This window comes from Oryctolagus cuniculus, chromosome 21 (genome assembly GCF_051225735.1).
Source record: "Oryctolagus cuniculus isolate XC-2025 breed Fujian yellow rabbit chromosome 21, ASM5122573v1, whole genome shotgun sequence".
NCBI lineage: Eukaryota > Metazoa > Chordata > Mammalia > Lagomorpha > Leporidae > Oryctolagus > Oryctolagus cuniculus.
The window spans coordinates 21,856,077-21,870,464 of NC_142887.1; the positions used below are offsets into that span (position 1 = coordinate 21,856,077).

The window sequence follows — 14,388 nt, forward strand, 5'->3', positions numbered from 1 at the left end:
ACTCAATCAGAGCCACACAGCGTGCGGGGGTCCAGGGCGTTCCTCTTCTGCTCTCCAGGCTGAGAGGGGAGGGCCTGGCCCCACAAGCCAGACACAGGCCATCGTGTGTCCCCTCAGGCGGGCAGATGTGGGGTCCATGGAGGCGAGGCTCTACAGGGGACGGCCTCCCCGCCCCCACTACCCAGGACGCAGCTCCCGCTCCGGTCACATCTGGGTTCCAGCTGGAGGCTCCAGGGCGGAGCAGGGGCAGGCGGGGATGCACGGTCAGGAGCAGGGAGGAGCCTGGTGATGGTGGCATTGGCATGGCCCAGTGCCCGGCCACCCCGCCCAGGGCAGACAGCTGGGACCACTCCCCTGCTCCCGTGTCCTGGGGCGGGCGTGGAATCTGGGACTACTACGTGGCTGGCGCTGTGCCCTGGGGACACCCACGCCCACCCGTGGGCACCTTTGTGTCCCCCACCCCCGCCTTCTACCTCTGGGACACCACTGACGTCTCCCCAAGACAGCTCAGCCCCTGCCCTGCAGATGCGCCCCCACCCCCATCATCACCACTTTACCCAAGAAAACCAATGAGCCTGGGGCCAGAATCAGGGTTTATTGTGCCAGTGGGTTATATCTCGGTGCCCAGAGGGCTATGCAGAGACTGGGGGACCCCAGACAGAGGGCTGAGGGAGAAGACCCCCCCAGAACCTCCCCCAGTGAGGACAGCGCCCAGACTCCCTGTCAACTGAAGGTGGCTGCCAGCCCATGTGTGTGAGCACAGGGGGCAGCCAGGCCCCCTGCCCCAGGCCAGGTGTCAGAGACCCTCCCCCAGGGTGCATGCCCCTCAAACACAGCCCTGTCCTCGAGAGACCCTGCCCCTGCCCCCCACGCCCTAACCCTGGACCCACGAGAAACCGGGGGTGCCTTCAGGACGGTTAAGAGCGGGGCTTTCCCGCATGGGCAGGGCCAGATTTCCCTCTGCAGCTATTTTTAAAAGTTTGGCAAAGACTAAACAAAACCAGAGTCAACCAGAGCCTGCGCTGCGGACGTGGCAGAGCCCTGGGGGGCTGGGGTACTGTTCCTGAGACGCCTTGACCTTGATCTTGCTTCCACGGGGCATCTTGGGGAGCCCAGTCTGGATATGCTCGCCGAGGGCCTGAGGGGCTCCTCCCAGGATCTCCCTAACTGGCCAGCCAGGTCCACTTCCGGCGGAAGCAGAGGCAGAGGGACACGGGCATGTCAGGGCCAAGGATGGCACCATTTGAATTTGGGGCCGGACTGCGTTCACTGGACCTTCTCCCAAACTCCCGGTGACGCTGATTTTCTTTGCCAGCTGGATGGAAAGCAGCGACGACCACGCCCTCTGGAGGACCGGCGGGCATGGCCGATCCTCACTCTAACAAGGCCACAGCCCCTCCTCTACCTCCTGGGAGGAGCCGTGCCCCCCGGGGCTGCAGGACCTCGGTGAGACTCCCAGGGTAGCCCAGAGACCAGCATTCCACCTGCTGCAGGACGGGACAGGAAGGGACAGGGAGCAGCAGGCGGGACTGAAGGCCTTTGCATGCCCCAGGGCTCTGCCAGCCGGGCCAGCAGCCCTGGGGGCTGTTAGACACTGGGGGAGACAGCGCTGCAAGCACAGGGGCTTCCGGGGGGACCCATGGGTGCCTCCTGCGCTAGCGAGAGCGACTCTTCTGGCTCCCCTTGGCCCTCGCCGGCTGCCACGGCGCTCCCGGCTACCCCCGTGCACAGCTCCTCCTCCACCTCTGGTTTCTCGGCTGGGACCCCGCGTCCCTGGGTTTCTGGGTGCACCTGCTGGGTTCCTTGTTCCACCTCCTCTTTCACCTCCTCCTTCTCCTCCTCCTTTGCTCTGCCTTCCACCAGCCTGGCTCCCTCCCTGCTGCCCGGGGCCACCCTGGCCAGAGACTTGAGGTTCTGGGTGGCGGCCAGGATGTCAGCCTGGAGCTGCTGGGAGGAGTCCAAGGCCTCCTCGGGCCGGCTGTCCGGAGCCCTGTCGGGGACCTCGCTGAAGGCGCGCGGGCCCCCCGCACGGTCACTCTGGTCCACGTACTTCTTCTTGGGGAAGGAGGACGGGTAGTAGGCCGAGGCCTTGTGCTGCTGGCGCGTGATGAGGGCGGCGCACACGACGAAGAGCAGCAGGAAGGCCAGGGAGCCCACCACAGCGATGAGCAGCACGTACTGGCGGAAGAAGTCCACAATGCCGTCCAGGAGGCTGGTGGGGGCGGAGGGGCCGGCCAGGGGCGTGGGCTGGGGCCCCAGCGACGTGGGGCTGAGGGCCGGGGTCCGGGGCGGCGGCAGGCTCGGGGAAGAGGCCGATGAGCCCTCGGCCTCCCCACTGCCCACCACGTCCTCCAGGAACACGGAGTGGGCGCCCGCAGGCACGGACGTCAGGAGCAGCAGCAGAGCGAGGACGAGGACGCTGGGGGCCGTCACCATGTTGTCCCCGGGACCTGCAGGGACACCAGGGAGGGGAGAGGTCAGCCGGGACCCCAGGGGGCTCGGGAGACCCCAGGGGCTCGGGATGTAGATGCAGAGCGAGCACAGAGTGTGGTCACCGCCCAGCCCTGACCTCAGGGCTCATCGTGGGCAGGGCCACGCCTGCTCCAACGCCGCCCTCGGAGGGCCTGGAGAGGCAGGGGCAGAATCTCATTTACCTCCGCACCTTCAGGGCCTTGCCCCGTTTCTGGTATACAGCCAGTGCTCAATAAATGTATCTGGGCGGACTTGGCTGAGTTAATAAGGAGACATCTAATTATTGCCCTGCACCAGCTACTACTGCAAATGTCTTACAAGGGATTTCTCCATGAATCCTCATCAGCCCAGAAGAGAGCCCCCCAGCAGCCCCCAGCCCCTCGGGGGTCTGTTCCCCATGCACTGGGCAGCCACAGCACTGTCAGAGGCTCCTTCAGGTCTCCCTGGGCCCCTGCCCCAGCCCCACTCTCCCTCTGGTCCGCAAGAGCTCAGATTCTGAGCCGGCTGCCAGGGCCGGCTGGCGGCTGCCCCTCACCTCCAGGCTTCACAACGGGCCAGGAGGACCCCGGGGGAAACCCTCGTGGCTGAGACGAGGCCACGCCCCTCTTGCCGCCCCCAGATGGGAACCATATGAGCCCACGCCGTCCTCACCCGCCCCACCCCCGCCCCAGCCTCCGGCGCAGTGGGGAAAGCTGCTCCCGGCGTGAACCCCCAGACCCCATCTGGCCCAGACAGCCTGGCTGAGTAATAAATTCCTCACGGCCAAGTTCACGGAGGGGCTGGGGGTGCTGAGCACACAGACTCTCCCGGCCAATGGGAGTCCAGGGACTTCCTCCTCTGGTCCTAGAGGCTGGCTGGGCTGGAAGCCCCAGCCAGCAACGCCTAAGGATGCCCAGCTGGGGGGGTCTGCTGCGTGCTGGGACAGGGCTTCGGAGGGGCAGAGCAGGTAAGGGGCTGGCCCGGGCCACCGGCAAGGCTCAGAGGACAGGTCACACCCTCAGCTCAGGTCCCGTTCCCAAAGCAAGGGGGCACCGGTGAGGTCGGAGCAAGATCGGCCCCCCTGTGGCTTGTTCTGGGGACTCGAGTCCCTGCCACGGGTGGAGTAGAACGGTACAGTGTCCCCCAGTACCTGCAGGGACCCCACGGCGCCCACACCAGCAGGTGCCTGAGCTGCTCACCCTGCTGCCGACTCCCAGTCTGCCCTGAGTCACCCACAACACCCAGGGGGGCGAGCCGTGCTCCCGGGTTTTGTCTTGCATTCTGATGCCTATGGTTTTTATTTTCTGAAGATCTTCGATCCGTGATTGGTGACGGATGCGAAACACGCACACACGTGGCGGGCTGACTCATGTCAATTTGAAACGCACACACAGCACAGACATACACAGACAGGCACACACATGGACACACACACACACAGACGTGAACACACAGAGGCATGCACAACACATCACGGACATGCACACACAACCCAGAGCTGCACACACAGACACACGCTGACATACATGCACACATACATGTGCACGCAGACATGGACACACCACACAGGCACATGCACGTGGCAATGAGCTCCTGACTCCCCAAGAAAGGGGGAGGTACGTGCGGGCAGCCAGCCACCCTGAAGCCAGCTGGGCATGAAGGAGATGGCTATGCAGCCCCAGACGTGTCCCTGCCCTCTCTGCCCATGGATGGCAGAACTGTCCTGAACACTGGGAATCGACCCGCTGCCCATCTCTCTCTGGGAGAAGCCTGCCAAGCCCCTGGGCGCTCCTGGATACAAAGCCCAGAGTTTCAGCAGCCATCAGGAGCAGGATCCGGCCCAGAGACTGCAAGCGGCCTGCCCAGGGCGGCACAGCAAGAGCTCCTAGTGAGGAGGGAGGAGTCTGCGCCCCAGCTGTGCGTCCCAGGCCGGCACGTCTGAGACCTGGGCACGAGGGCCACCTCCTGGCCTGTGGGCTGGCACAGGACAGGGCGGGGCCTGGCCACCATGGGTGTCGGCTCGCGGGTGCCACGCGCTCGGCCGCCACTCCCCACTCGGAGGCTCACTTGGGGTGTGCTGATCTGAAGCGAGAGGGCCCCGCTGGCGGTCGTGATACTCAGATGAATGCAAATCCACCCCTAAGGCCTGGGAACCCCAAGACCCCAAGAGCTGAGCACGGCCAGAGCTGCTGCGCACCCCACTGCCAGAGACTGTGGCCAGCGGAGGAGGGGCAGGCCACGGAAACCTGGGTCCAATCAGTGGCTTGGGGGAGGGGACATGGCTGGAGCACCAGCCGGGGACGGAGGGCTCCCAGCCCCTAAAAATGGAGGCCTGGAAGGGGTGGGGGTTCCTGAAGACTTAAAACCCCTCCAACCAAACACCCACCCACCCCCATACACCCACACACAGAGAGCAGTAGCATGGACACACAACACCCAGACGGACACACAACACAGGCAGAGCAGGGGGACACCAGCCCAGACACACAGCCCAGGCCCACGGCCCCAGATGTAGCCCGGAGACGCACAGGAGAGCTCCCTGGGCCCCCAGCGTGGACTCACAGAGAACACACACGGATACACGCAGCCACGCAGCCACGCAGCCCCCAACCCAGCCCAGCATGACGCCGGCCCTGCCATCCTCCCCCTGAGCTGGAAGCAACGCCCTGGTGTCCACACGCGGGCCCCCACGCACTGCCACACAGCCACCGGCCCCGCACACGGGCCTCCGTGGCCGTCACACACGTGCGCCCATCAACACAAACTTCCCGAGGCCCCGCGAAGTGCACCAGAGGGTGCCGGCCCCTGCACCCCACGGCGGCCACAGGCCCCTGGGACTCACCAGCTCCTCCACGCGCGGGCCTGGGGACTCCGGCCAGGGGCAGCGGGAGCGTCCGCGCCGCTAGGCTGCTGGGACTGCTGTGGGCTGGCGCCTGGCGCCCTCCCTCCTCCCGCCCCTCCTCCTTCCCTCTCTCGCTCCCTCCTCCAGGCCAGCTTGGTCTCATTAAGAGGGCTTGGGGTGGGGACAGGGGCGGGGCTGCTGGGCCACACGCAGGCCCAGCCGCTCTGCTCCAAGGACCCGCTGGGGCGCTTCCCCCCTGACCTGGGGGGGCGGGGGGGGCAGGGCAGGCTGAGATGGACAGACAGGCAGACAGACAGATGGGGCTGACCCACAGCCTTCTCAGAACCGGGGGGGTCCTGCCGGGCCCTCCCACCACCCATACGCCAAACGGGATGGGGTCAGAGCGGCTCTGGGCCGCTGGAAGTGAGAAGCAAATTTCCCGGGCCTTGGTTCCAGCCGTGACTCAGGTTTTCCAGGCTGAGTGCGGAGTGGGGGGCCGGGATGTGCTGAAGGAGGCCTGGCCTGACGCAGGGTCCAGGCCCGAGGCAGGAGGCCCCGTTCCGGCACCTGCTCCGGCCAGGGCCCCTCCTCACCCCAGGCCTCAGTTTCCCCGTTTCTCAAGGAGGCAGGGAAGCTTGCTGAGCTCCCTCTGGCTCTGACACTTTGGGGTCTGCAGCCTCACAAAACCCCCAAATGGCCTTCGCTGTGGTAGTGACCCCATTTCACAGATGAGGAAAACTGAGGCAGAGTGGACTCAAACGGATCCACCAGGGTCCTGCACTGAGACACTGGCCGGCCCTGGAGCCAGGATGTCGGCCTGACCTGAGCAATCCAGGGGTTCTGGGCCCCTTGCATTCATTCACTGATGCATGCATTCATTCATCCAGGAGAGGTCCCTGAGCACCCAGAGTGCTCCAGGTGCTGGCCCTGGCGGAGGAGACACAGCCCAGCCCCCCAGGGGCTCGCGGACCAAAAAGGCCAGGGAGAGGAAGTGTCCAGAAATGACTTCTACAAAAAGCAGCCCGGATCTGCTGTGGGCAAGGGGGCGGGGAGAGCGAGGGCCGCCGGCGCGGCACAGCAGCCTCCACGGGATCCCGGGTCAGAGCGCTCACGCGGGCCAGGCTGCTCCTCTGCCTTCCGAGCTCCCGCTAAGGCTCCTGGGAAAGCAGCGGAAGACGGCCCAAGTGCGGGCCCCTGCCATGCACGTGCAAGACTCTGATGGAGCTCCTGGGCCCTGGCTTCGCCCTGGCTCAGCCCTGGCCGCTGCGGCCATTTGAGGGGTGAACCAGCAGACGGCAGATCTCTCTCTCTCTCTCTCTGTAACTCTGCCTTTCAGATACATCAAATAAATATTTAAAGATGCAACCACACAGAGACACACATGCATGCACATGTACAAGAACATGTGTACACACAAACACTTACACACACATAAGCACACACAGAACTACAGACGTGCACACACGTGCACACATTCACAAGCACACACATGCATACTCCCACGCACGAGTACACGCGTGCACACACACCTACACACATGTCCTCCTTAAATGGAACGCTCCAGCCCACACTCTGAGGACAGAGCCGCAGCTGTCCCGCGACCCAGCCGCGGTTCCAGTCTGGGCCGATCACTGCCCCGCGGGCACAGCCGGGGAAGGCTGGCACCCGCCGCTCGGTGCCCATGGCCGGCCCGCAGGCCCCGCGCATGCGCATCTGAACGTCTCTCACGGTGCACGTAATATGGAGCCAGCACCCCACACCCAGCCCACAGCCCGGCCCTGGGCACAGCGACCAGCAAGTGGGCCGGGCAGAGGGGAGCACACAGGTGTGAGGATCTCTCCCTGCAGGTCCCAGAGTGGGAAGGGGCTGGCTTGGGCCTGGGAGCCCCTGCGAGGGACGGGGCGGTGGGGGGGCAGGTATGGTCCTGGGTTGCACAGGGGCCCAACAAGGAGCCACAGAGGGGCTGCCCTCGCAGATGGTGAGGTATTTACCAGGGCAAGGATGCAGGAGGGCTCCCAGCAACACGACCGCACACGCAGAGACCCCGAGGTCGACAGGACTATGGCCTGTTGGGGCAGCTCCTGAGGCTGTCACCCAGGGACCCGTGCTGTGACGCCAGCATCTAGGGCAGTGCCTGGACCACAGAGCGGCCCACGAATGCTTGCTGACTGTGGGGTGGCCCCTGGAACCCGTGCACCTGCACGCCCAGAGGCCGGCCAGCTCTCGCCCTGGGCGTCCTCTCCATCCCAGAAGTCTCATCTCACGCCCCCCGTTCTCCAGTTCTGGGCCTGCTGTGGACCTGGCCTGGACGCTCCCCACGGCCTGCACCCTGTGGCGTGGGGCGGGCCGGGCCGCCCACCCGCAGCCTGTCATTTCCAGAGGCAGAGCAGCGCCCGGGCCTCCGCCCAGCCCAGGAGCAAGTGAGAGCCCACCCTGGGCCCTCCGTGGAATTCGCAGCTGGAGCCCCCGCCCAGCTAAGGATGCAGGGAGGGCGAGGGAAAACCCACCCCACTCGGGTCTCCGCCAGGCAGCCCCTGGGGCCACCAAACCCCCAGCTCCAGCCCCAGGTGGGCCCAGGGCCAGGGCTAATTACACAGCCCCAGAGGCCACGAGGGCCTGCCCTGGGCAAAAATAGCTGGCGCTTTCATGTGGCGGTGGACGCCCGGCCCTCAACTGGACGCCTGTGGAACGGCCTCCCGCACCGCGCTCTGAGGAGGCTGAGTGGCCATGTCCCGGCAGGCCAGAGCTCTGGGGGTGCCAGGAAACCGCCCTGTGCCTCAGTTTCCCCAGGTGTAAGCCAGATGTGTCCACGTATTCCCCAGCACCCCCACCCCAGCCCTCTTGGCTGGGCCACGCCCCTCCCCAGGTTGTAGCTCAGTCACCACCACCTCCAGGAAGGCCCCCGGGAACCGCAGCCTGCAAGGAGGGAGATCAGTAGCCCTTGGGCTCCCCCTTGGAGCCCTGTGCCCCTCTAGACCATGGCTGTAGACTGCGGGCTTCCCTGGTCTGAACCAGGGCCCCTGCTGTCCCTGTATCCCCAGCATTTGTGCCTGGCCACTGGCTGAACCCATCCAGTGCCATCGGCCCGTGTTACAGATGGGGAGACTGAGGCCTGGGAGGGGATAGGATGGACTGGGGATTCCCTGGCATTAGGGTCCTGCTCCGCTCCAGCCCCTGCCCCTGGGAAGCAGCAGGGAACAAGACAGACCAGGCCCCAGCCTCTGGAGCATCTGAGGGGAGATGGGAGTGGCTGGGAAGGGGGTGGGGCAGGGGCAGGGGCAGCAGCTGCAGCCACCGTGGTCAGGACGGCCTCTCTGGAGAGGTAACGGGCCTGGTACTCGCTTGGTAAGAGAAACCAGACGGGCAAAGGCAGAGGGAGGAGCGTCCAGGCCAGGGAACAGCAGGTGCAAAGGCCCTGAGGTGGGAAAGGCTTGGCATGAGAGCTCCTCTAGGGAAATGAGACTGGTGTGGCTCCGTTCTCTCCAGGGACCCGTGGCAGCTCCTGGCTCTGAGCCGACCCTCAGTCTCTCTTCCAAGATCAGCCTGGGTCAGTGGCAGCTGCCCCAGGCTCTGCTGCCTTGTGATCCTTGGCCAGGTTTCTACTTGTGCCTGTGCCACGCCACCTCCCACCCCGTAAGCCACCGGATGTTTGCCACGGCTGCTAGGAGAGAAAAGTGACCAGGTCGTCCATCGGATTAGCCACGCACTTCCCCGTGACCTGGCAAAGTTGCTCCCAGGCATTGACCCAAGACCACAGAAGCGCCCGTGTCACTTTAGTCACACAAGCAGGAAGCGGGCATGGGCGAGCGTCCAGAATCGGGGCCCCCGCACAGGCTGTGGTCCGTCCCTTTGGGGACATGGCTCAGAGTGGGAGGAACAGCCATGGAGGCATCCCCCAGGCGCACCGGGCACAGGAACCGGACCCCGGGGCAGGCCTTGGCCCTGGTGAGCAAGACGCCCGCATTCCATGTCAGAGCGTCTGGGTTCGCGTCCCGGCTCCACCCCCAATGCCAGCTTCCTGCTACCGGGCACCCTAAGAGACAGCGGAGGACTCTGGGCTCAGGTGCTGGGTCCCTGCCACCCACCTGGGAGACCTGGATGGAGCTCCAGCCTCCTGGCTTCAGCCTGGCCCAGCCTTGGGTGTTGCAGGCATTTGGGGAGTGAACCAGCGGACGGAAGCTCACTCGCTTGCGCTCTCTCTCTCCCTCTCTCTCCCTCTCTCTCTCTGTCATACTGTTTGGTGCAGCCATTAGACGCCCCTTGAGACACCCACCTCCGGTATCAGAGTTTGAGTCCCAGTTCCGCTTCCAGCTCCAGCTTCCTGCTGGTGCCTCCTGGGAGGCAGCAGGTGACATCAGGTCCCTGCCCACCCACGTGGGAGGCCAGGGATGAGTTTCCAGTCCTGGCATTGGCCTGGCCCAGCCCCAGCTGTTGTGGGCCTTTAGGGAGTGAACCAGAGGTGGAAGATCCCTTGTCTGTCTCTATCTCTCTGTGTGTGGCTGCATTTCAAATAAAATGAAAAGAAAGAAAAAAATTAAAAAAAAAAAAAAAAGAAGAAGAAGAAGAAGAACCAGACCCAAAAGAGCACACATTGGATGGTTCTAGAACAAAGGCAAACCTGAGCAGCAACGGGGTCAGAGGTCATCAGGAGGCTCCTGCAGGGGCGGGGGGATGGGGGATGATGAGCAAGACCCGCACCTGGGGCGGCTGCAGGGTTCGCAGACAGGAAACTCTCATTTCGCATTTCAGATGCGTGCACTTGATAAATAAAAGCTCTCTTTAAAAAGTAAGGCACGTAGTCTCTCTCTCTCTCTCTCTCTCTCTCTCGATGCGGCCCGGGTCCTGGGCTTCCTGTGGCCAAGGCGCCGGCCAGCTGCGCACGCCCTGTAAACATTTACGTTCCTGGCCTGCAAGGAACGGTTTTATTAGGCACACGTGGATGCCAGGGCAGCCGGTGGGAATGCAAACTCCTGCTCTGCCAGCTGCCCCCTTGGTGCCCTGGAGCTACCCTCCCTTGGAGCCTCCCCTGCCCCAGCACGACCATGCATGGAGGTGATTCTTCCCAGCAGCCTTTGCGGTTGGAAAGGGACGCTGATGGCCTCTGAGCAGGGGCGGGCCTGGGGGTACAGCTGGGAGCTGATCTTCAGGGACCCCCAGTCACCTACACCACCACCTTCCCTCCCCACCCGCCTGTCGCCCTAGCCTTCCTCCCCTTCTTTCCCTTCCCTAGCTGGATCAGAGGTGGAACAGCCGGGACTCGAACCTGTGTCCATATGCTGGAGTCACAAGCAGCGGTGCCGCCCACAGCGCCAGCAGAGGCCAGAATCTTGCCGCGCCACCTCCTCGTACGGCCACCACAAGCCAGGGCTGCCTCCTGGGGAGAGAGAGTCCTCCCCAGCACCCAGCCCCACCCCCAAGCTGGGAAGGGCCGGATGAGGCTGGCGGAGGGCGGGGGGAGAAAGGAGAGAAAAGCACCCTGGAGCAGCACGCCCACCTGCTCCCGACCTGGGTGACCCTGGGCTGAGTGACTCGACCGCTCTGGGCCTCAGTTTTCTCACCTGTAAAATGGGAGTGATGACAGCAGCCTCTCCTCTGGGCTTCTGTAAGGAGGCAGTGCGCCTTGGCACGTGGCGCCGAACCGACATGCTGACCATGTCCCAGCGGCAGCAGCTGTGACCGGGAGGCTGGGAGTCTTCCTTCCCCGAGCCGGGCAGCGGCTAACAGGAGCCTGGCGTACATACAGCAGGCACCCCATAAGGCTTTGGGCTGGAAAGGGACAGAGCAGTGAGCCGCCCCAGTCCCCACCCCAGCAAGTGGCCCCTGCCCTGGGTGCGCGCATGCAGGCCCCGGGCTCGTCCGCCCCGGCCCCCATGGCCCAGCCTGGGCTCAGGGGTGTCTGTGGCAGGCTGTGGCCTCCCCAGGCTTGGTGTGACCCCCGTGAGTCAGGACACACGAGGCCGCTGGCGGGGGCTGGGCCCCAGCAGCTGCAAACATCTGGTTTGAATTGTCGGCTGTAAGCCCCAGCCAGGCAGCCAGGAATTTGTGAGCTAATTTTAGGCCTAAAGATGGAGAGCGCCACAGGGCGGGGCCTTGCTCCCCAAACCACAGAGGAGGGGGCTGGGGGGGACACGGAAGCCCCCACGGCGCCCCTCGGATGGCCCGCACCGGCCTCTCTCTCTCCTGGGACGCGCACTCATCGGCGCCTGCTGTGTCCTGGGCACTCCGGGCGCACACAGCCCTGCAAGTAGGAAGGAAGGCGCTGCCCCCATTTCCCAGGTGAGCAAGTGAGGGCCCTGGGGCAAGTGAGTTGCCCAGGACTTGACCCAGGCTCCTGACCCCCAGCCTGGAACCTCGGCCTCCCGCGTCTCCGCCCACGCCAACCCCATGGCCTTGGTTCAGTCCCCACAGCCTCTGCAGGGCATCCCTCGCTGCTGCCAGGATTCTCAGATCCTGGATCCGTCCTGTGTGCCAGGGATGTGCAGGGACAGAGGCCCCGCCCCCTGCAGCCCCTACCCAGAGATCAGTGACGTCACAACAGACGCCAGTGCCTTGAAGGGGAGGGGGTGTGAGTGAGTGAGAGAGGGTCTCTCGAGGATGAGGGGAGGCCAGCCAGGCAGACAGGAGAGGGGCAGGCAGAAGCAGCAGCACGTGATAAGGTCCTGGGGCAGGGGCCCACGGGCTCCGGAAGCCACCCTGCTCCCTTCACCCCAGGGGGCTCCCTTGTGCTCGGGGCTCCGTCTCCTTCATCACCGAGAACCTGGTGGCTGTTGAGCGTCCCCTTGGGGGGCAAAAGCAGGGGCAGCGATGGCCACAGCCTTGGGGGGACCAAGAGGACACCCAGGAACCATGGTCAGAAATCTCGGGGGGCCCATGCAGCTGAGTGGGAGCCTCAGGACAGGCGTCTCCCCCTGGGCACCGGGGATGTGTGGGGCCAGATCCTTCCGGGGCTGGGGGCTCTGTGTGTGTAGCTGGACACTGAGCAGCGAGGCCAACCCCGATCCCGAGGACCCCAGTGCCCCTCCCCCAAACATGGCCAGGCTCGGGAAGCCCAGGTGAGAAGCACTGGCGGCCAGCACTGCTGTGTGGACGGAATCCCCGCAGGACCATGGTTTCCTTGGCAACCAGGGAAGCTGTGACCCCGACTTCCCAACATTTGAGATTTTTGTCCTGTCCACCCAAGAATGCTGGGAAAACCCGGGAAAGTCCACAGAAACAAAGCAAGGTCACCCATGATGCTCCATTCGGTGCCTCTGCGCCTCACAATAGCTCGGCGGGTTTCCCTCGGAGTTATTTTCCCCTACACTTTATAATCCCGGGAGTTTTGACTTATTCAGTGGCTACCCTCTGCCAGGTATTATGCTAAGTATGTTCCACGCCTGTCTCCCAGATCCTCCCAACGCTGCTAGGAGGTGAGGCTGTTATTGTCCCATTTCTCAGATGAGTTCACCGAGGCTTGGGGTTCATTTAATGTTGTATCTCCCATGTACTGGTTCATTTTCCAAACACCCACAACAGCCAGAGCTGGGCCAGGCCAAAGCCGGGAAGACCCAGGAACTCCGTTCAGGTCTCCCACGTGGGTGGCAGGGACCCAAGACCCTGAGCCGTCCCCTGCTGCCTCCCAGGGTGCGCATGAGCAGGAACCAGGAATCAGGAGTGGAGCCGGGACCTGAACCCAGATTCAAGATGGGATGCTGGTGTCGCAGGCGGTGGCTTAACCGGCAGCGCCAGCCAGTGCCTCATCTTGTCACCCTATCATGATGGAAGTGCATAAATGTTTTATCACTAAAATAACATATGTGTTTCTAAAAAAAAAAAAAGGAAGTGACAAGAAGTCCATGGCGGTGGCGGGGGCGGGGGGCAGCATGGTGACGCATTCCAGAAGGTTCCATGGGGCCTGAACCTTCCCCTCCCCTGAGGGTACCCCGGATGGGATTTTCTGTCTGGCCACGCTTCCTCTCGGTGAGTGCCCAGGAGTGGGTCTGCTCCGCCTGCACCTCAGGAGCCTGCCCGGCCTGGGCCCTGGGGCACCCCCGCCAGCCGCCTCCTCGCCAGCACCTGCTGTGGCTGCCCCCTGCTTCCTCCTCCCTGCCCCTGGAGGCTCAGCCGCCGCCCTCCTGACTCCCAGCCACCACACGGCCGGGTCGGGCCGGGCCGCCTGTGCTCACGGCCCCCAGCACCTGTCCTGTGGGCTTTGTGCCCAGCCACCGTCAGACCTCTTCCAGGTTGTCCCCTGATGGATCCGAGCCAGGAGCCCGGGTGAGCATCACCAGGGCTGGGATGCTCAGGGGGCGTCTCAGGGGCTGCCACAGCCACCCGTACTTGGTGGAGTGGGGCAGATGGGAGAGTTTGGGGAGCCCCTGCCAGCCCAGCAGCTGGGGGAGCCGCCCCCTACTTCCTGTCTACCCCACTTCCTTCCTCCCTGCAGGGAGAGCTGTCAGCCGGCTCCGGTTTCCCTGCCGGAGCCAGGGGTGCCGCTTCTTGAGTCTGGGGTCCCCAGGTTGTCACGTGGAATCGTCACGCACGTGTGTCCTGGGGCTGTCGTGGCGCCTCAGTGAGACAGAGCAGCGGTGTCTGGCAAGGGGCTGGGCATACAGTAAGCGCTCAGTGAATGCAGCTGCTTGGCCCCTGCTCCCAGACCCCCGCCCTGCTGTGTCCTGCTCTCTGCAAGGAGGGGGCCTGGCTCTGAGCGAAGGTGCCTTCTCCCAGCTGCCAAGCGTGACGTAGGGGGGACTTCCAGGTCACCAGGGCTGGGAGTCTGGGTGCTGGGATTCCCCCAGAAGCCCGCGGGGAGGGCAAGGACAGCGTGACTTAGCCGGAACAACAGGGCGTCAGGCCTGGGTTCCAATCCCAGATCCTCGCGTGTGGCCTGGGGTGGGGGGCGGGGGCTGCATTTCTCTGGGCCTCAGTTTCCTGTTCTGCAAAGTGGGGAGACGGCCCCACAGAAGCTCCCTGGAAGGCAGTGGGCGGGGATTCTCGGAGAGGGCGTGGCTGCGTGGGGCCGGCGGGGTCGGCAGAGCGCATGCGTGATGTGGTCCAGGCAGCGAGGCTCACGGGCTGCCGTGGGGGGGAGATGGACCACCCAAGGCAGCCAACGG

The 14,388-nt window shown here is 64.4% G+C and overlaps 1 long non-coding RNA gene across 3 annotated transcripts; it reads right to left on the reverse strand.

The window, feature by feature from the left end:
* Positions 1 to 575: 575 nt before the first annotated feature.
* On the reverse strand, positions 576 to 11,139 carry LOC103345376 (transmembrane protein 119). 3 transcript variants are annotated; one of them, XR_007915575.3, is made up of 4 exons: positions 10,557 to 11,139; positions 9,992 to 10,200; positions 9,567 to 9,792; positions 576 to 2,450 (listed from the first exon to the last, which is right to left on the reverse strand). It is a non-coding gene; the product is annotated as a transmembrane protein 119 (long non-coding RNA). The 3 variants fall into 3 exon arrangements; XR_515294.5 differs by having other exon boundaries at positions 9,912 to 10,200; XR_007915574.3 differs by lacking the exons at positions 9,567 to 9,792; positions 9,992 to 10,200; positions 10,557 to 11,139 and adding an exon at positions 5,294 to 5,434.
* Between the last annotated feature and the right edge of the window lie 3,249 nt (positions 11,140 to 14,388).